We start from the raw sequence: 5,319 nt of genomic DNA, 5'->3' as shown, positions 1-5,319 counted from the left end.
TAATTAGGGGAAAAAGCCAAAGGAGAAGGGTCTCTTTCCAGGGGTATTCCTGTAGACACTGAATGCCTTTTATGTCCTTCTCCAGCTTTAGCTGGACATCTAACGTGTGGCCAAGGCTGGAACACTCAGATAACCCACATTCCATTTTTCCCAAACTCTGAAGAAAGTATTTCTGGAGGGGCACCTGGGTGGCTCAGAGGGTTAAAGCCTCTGCCTTCAGCTCAGGTTGTGATCTCAGGGTCCTGGGATAGAGCCCCGCATTAGGCTCTCCAGTTGGCAGGAGGCCTGCTTCCCCCTCTCTCTTCGCCTGCCTGCTTGTGATCTCTCTCTCTGTCAAATAAATAAATAAAATCTTAAAAAAAAAGAAAAAGAAAGAAATAAAGTATTTCTGGAGCAGCCTGGAGAAACAGCCTACCCCACCACCCCAGTTGGATAGGTGCTGGGAAGGCAAAAGGAAGGCCTTGCTCTTCTCTGTGCCTCAGTTTTCTCCTCTGTAGAATGGAGGAGTACTTGCTTCTTAGGGTTTTGTGTGCATTAAATGTGTGACTATGTGTAAAGCTCTTAACCAGACTTGGATGCATACCAGTAAGGGTGTTTTGTTAGTGCTTGTTAGTGTTAGTAAGTGCTATTTGTTATGCTATATGTTAGTCTTGATGATAATGGTGATGATGATGACGATGATGAAGGTCCATGGGCGCTCCAGCGTGATGGGAATATATAGTCACAGTGTGGGGAGACAGGGCAGGGGGCTGTGGCATAAAGCCCTCTCTTGTGAGGAATAAGCCCTGTGAGTGCAGAGGTTACATCTGGCACACGATAGATGCTCAGGAAGGATTTATTGAAAGGATTTAGAGTTTTTGATATTTTGGACCAGGCTGAGGTTTTCCTCCTATCCCAGGGAAAGAAAGCTTTGCCAGGCCAGTGGGAGAGTAAGGAGGTTTAAGGGTGAATGTTTGATCTCTTAAAAGAAGAAACACTTTAGTACACCTGGGTGGCTCAGTCGGTTAAGCATCCAAGTCTTGATTTTTGCTCAGGTCATGCTCTCAGGGTCGTGGGATTGAGCTCTGTGCTGGGCTCTGGGCTCTCTCAGCAGGGAGTCTGCTGGAGCTTCTCTCTCTCTCTCTCTTTCTTTCCCTCTGCCCCTCCCCCTGCTCATGCTTGCACGTGTATTTGCTCTCTCTTTTTCTCTCAAATAAATAAGTAAATCTTAATTAAAAAAAAAAGAAGGAACACTTTAAGTGCTTTCTCACAAGGGTAGTGCTAATTAGTAGTAATTATTATTTGGCCATTACGTCAGACCTTCCCCTAGAACTGTTAGGTATCCATATAAGCCCCAATTGTGCTGAGTGAGGAAACTGACATTTCTTTAAGACAACCTGATTCTCTTATTGTCTTTCCTGCCTCTCACTTCTTCAGCCTCTTGTACCTAATGGCCTTGTGTCCTTGGATGAGATGACACGCCTAGGGGCCCAGGGCTCAGGGTCCAGTAGGCAAGATGGGGAGAGGGACAAAACACAAATATTAGACACACATAAACATATCATTGTAACATGTGCAACATACGAAGGAGGTATCCAAGGCTAGAATGAGAGCTGGGGCACCTGGCTGGCTCAGTCAGTAGAGCATGTGACTCTTGATCTCAGGGTCAGATCAAGCCCCATAATGGGAAGAAAGCTCACACACACAAAAAAAGACTAAAATGAGGGCTGACCTCAGCAGGAAATGACCTGGTCTGGGGCATTCAGGAAGGACTTCCCAAGAAGTGACAGTTCAACGGAGATCTGAAGCCGACATTGCAGTTACCTTGGTAAATGGGGGCTTGGGGAGAGAGCACTGCAGGCCAAGGGCACAGTGTGTGAAAGGTCCTGAGGTCTTTTGAAAGGACAGAAGGCTGGAGGACTTGCAGCACTGAGCAGGTTTACAGATGGGCTGGAGAAGAGGACAAGGACAGTCACCATGACACCCATGACTGTTCTGTTTGCTCTGTCTAGGTCTGCATGGAAAACAAGCCTTCCTGGTGGATGTTTTCACAGCTTATGTAAGGATTACCAAATACCAGATCTCTGCTTACCTGCCTGGACCTCCCTCTAACAGCACATGATTCCTTGCAGGGTGGGGTAAGCGTCCTTCTTCCCTAGTTTCTTTTTTAGATTCCAAGTGCTCTTCAGAAAGGGGAACCAAAGGTCCTCCCACTGCTTGAGTGATGGGGATGGGTTTGAGAGAACCAAGAGAGGAAGGGGTAAGGCTGCTACAAACACCTTAGAGGTGAGATTGACTTGGCCTGACCAGCAGCCCCCCAGGCAACAAAAGCTCCTGTGTTCCACTCCTACTACTCAGCCCTTCTCTCTTCTTGGGATGACCTGGCATTCATGAGCACTATGGCACCTGACTCCCACCCTGGCTCTGTGCTCGATACCAGGTTGTGAGCCCCCCCACCTCACACCGGAATGATTGCTGCTTGGCTTGACTTCCTTTTTCTAAGTAGATTTAATTTCAAGTTAAATTTTTTTTTTTTTCTTAAAGTAAGCTTTCTGCTCATCCTGGGGCTTGAACTCAGGACCCTGAGATCAAGAATCACATGCTCTACCAGCTGAGCCAACCAGTTGCCCCTCAAAGTTTTTATCCATTCTTTAAAAATGACTTCTGATGATGTAAATCATGCAGACACTGGGGGGAAAACATGGTTAAAGCTAAAGCTCTCCCATCCCAGGACCCTACCTGGGGGTTTTCTTCTGGGTGGGTCTTCTTCCAGTCTGTTCAATATATTTTCATTTCATTTATATGTGTACCGATAAAAGGATAGATTGTTCTGTGAACTTAAGAAAAAAACACATAAATCTGAGTTATGTGTATTATTTAGCAACTTCTTTCTATCACTTCCTTTATTCCTTTATCAGTTAACAGTACATCTTGAAGATCTGTATCATTGCACATCAATGTATGTAAACTGGCCTCATTCTTTTATAACCACAGCTTAGTATTCCCAAGTGTGTATTCCCATAGGTTACTTGACTATTTTGTGACTGATGAATATTCCTTCACACTGTTTCCAGATTGTTACCATCATAAGCAATACTGTAGCAAACATCCTTGTATGTGCCTCTAAGCCTAGCTCCGCTCAAGGAAAGCTGGCTTGTTTGGTGATGAGATGTCTGTCAGAGGAGGCATTCAAGTAAAAGGTGAAATAATATGCCCTCTTCTTCCCAAAACAGTGATGCTTATAATTTCTTGTACATGAGAATCACCTGGAAAGCTTCCCCCTCCCCAAAGATTTTATTTATTTGACAGAGAGTGAAAGAGACAGTGAGAGAGGGAACTCAAGCAGGAGTGGGAGAGGGAGAAGCAGGCTTTAGAAGATTCCACTTGCTGGGCCAGACCCCTGGTGTTTATGGTTTAGGAGCTTTGGGCTAGGCCTGAGAATATGCATTTCTAACTGGTTTCCAGGTGAGGCTGCTGGGTCAGGGAACTTATTTTGAGAATTACCACCTTCAGGGTGTTGGCTACTCTGCTTTCACTTGCTTAGAGTCATATCACCCTTGGGAGAAAATGTTCAAGGAGAATGCACCCAGGCTTCTCACTCTACTGAGGAGTGAATGTTCTAATTGGCATCCCTGTGGGAGGCAGGGCTCTTCAGGGTACTAGTAGTGGGTCCAGAGGTCTGGCTAGCAAGGCTGTCCCTGAAGGTGTTCTGGCTGGGTCTGGAAGCCCAGAGCCTCTTATCCCTAGACCCAGCCTACAAGACCAGCCCTTTCTGGGCACCAGCCCTTTCTGAACCCACCTCTAGCTCACCCCATTCTTCCCTCTGGACCCTAATGAAAGGCTGAGGCTGGTAGGGAAGGGCTCTGGGATTTTTATAACAGAAAGGACAGACACCACATCTCCAGAGAAGGTCTTCTAAAGGTCTTGAGATTTTAGGACCCTAGGGCGCTCTTTGTTCCCTGTTGCATTACAGGAGTTCATACTGGGGTTGGGGGGTGGGGAGGAACATCATTGGTTGGGGGGGGTGGCTGTTGGAGGAACCTGGAGCCTGGACACTCGGAAATAACAACATCCCTCTTTCCGGGTGGCTTTGAGAGGGACACTTCTGCCCCTGAGGATGGTCAGTTTACAGGCTGAGGGTCAGAATACAGACTCCATTTAGCCAGTGCCTTTGCCCAGAGCTGAGTTGGACACCCTGCCACTCACCAGGCTCCTTGTCTTTTGACCCCTGGGTGTTGTTCATGAACATCTGCAACCTTGATCATCAGGAAGAAGCTTCCTCTGGACTGTTGGCTTCTTTGTTTGTTACAGTTACCAGAAAGCAGGACGGAAGAAGCCTCAACCACCACGCCACAAATCTGGTGGGAGCCAAGGGAAGCTCCTTGGGAGCTCAGGAGAGCTGCTCCAGGCCCCTCTCTGGTGGAGGCAAAGTTTGGATCCAATTCTAATCCAGGGCAGAAATGTTGTCTGAGGTAGGCTTTGTGCCTGTGTGCCTCTCTCTTGGGTTATGTGTAAATTTTGAATGTCTTCTTTGAGTTGTTCATAGTTGCCATCCCAGTGCTGAGCACAGACTAAGTACCTAACAGATTGTTGAATAGGTGAATAATGAACTTAAATACTTAGGTGTCTGCAAGATGGGCTCAGGCTGCTCACTCCCTGCAGATGAAGGCTACACCCTAGGGCCAGCTATTTAGCTATTGGAGATGAGGCCCTTTTCTGCAACGCTGCAGCTTGTGGGGGTCACTGATCCCCCCTCCCCCCTCAAACTTCGTACAACCTCAGATGAGCAAGCAGCCCTCCCCAAGGGTCTGCTGCTTATGGGGTGGGGGGTGTTACCCTGGTACACGCCTTACCGCAGGAGAGTGTGGAAAGGGGGCACTGGAAAGTTTCTCCCTCCTCAAAGGGGGGGGCGGGGTGGGGTGGGGTAGGGTGGGGTGAGGGGCGGGGAGTGGGTCTGGAGCGGGAGCCCAGATGGAACTCCAGGCCAGGCTACGCTCTGTCCAGTATCCCATTACCCACTGGCCTTAGCTTGCTAACTCTGCAGTAATACTGGAACTGGGGGGTAGGGAGGGAGAGAATTGTAATCCTTTCAGACTCAAATCTTGACTTCTCGTTTCTTTCATGATACCCACTCCTAACCCAAAAAGCGAAAGCCGAGGTTGGGGGAATTCTGCACGGTGGAAAAGCTTAGGGTGTTACTTTTGTTCTGGCTCGGGCTGGTCTTTTGCAGCTCTCGTCTCAGATCCGTGGTGCCCCCGACCGAGGGCGCCTAGAGTCTGCAGGTCAGGTTCCTAAGTGGAGCTGAGTCGCAGCCTCGGAGGGTGTCCCCCGAAGCTGGGT

General features: G+C 48.3%; 1 long non-coding RNA gene across 2 annotated transcripts; it reads left to right on the top strand.

The window, feature by feature from the left end:
- The first annotated feature begins 1,706 nt into the window (after positions 1–1,706).
- Positions 1,707–4,322, top strand: LOC116855127. Of its 2 annotated transcripts, none has more exons than XR_004380294.1 (3): positions 1,707–1,807; positions 1,992–2,117; positions 4,291–4,322. It is a non-coding gene; the product is annotated as an uncharacterized LOC116855127 (long non-coding RNA). The 2 variants fall into 2 exon arrangements; XR_004380293.1 differs by lacking the exon at positions 1,707–1,807 and adding an exon at positions 1,817–1,916.
- Positions 4,323–5,319: the final 997 nt, after the last annotated feature.

Source organism: Lontra canadensis, unplaced genomic scaffold, assembly GCF_010015895.1.
Source record: "Lontra canadensis isolate GAN:19392208 unplaced genomic scaffold, GSC_riverotter_1.0 scaffold99, whole genome shotgun sequence".
In the NCBI taxonomy this organism is placed as follows: domain Eukaryota; kingdom Metazoa; phylum Chordata; class Mammalia; order Carnivora; family Mustelidae; genus Lontra; species Lontra canadensis.
The sequence above is the reverse complement of the archived record's forward strand: the minus strand, read 5'-3'. Positions and strand labels throughout refer to the sequence as shown.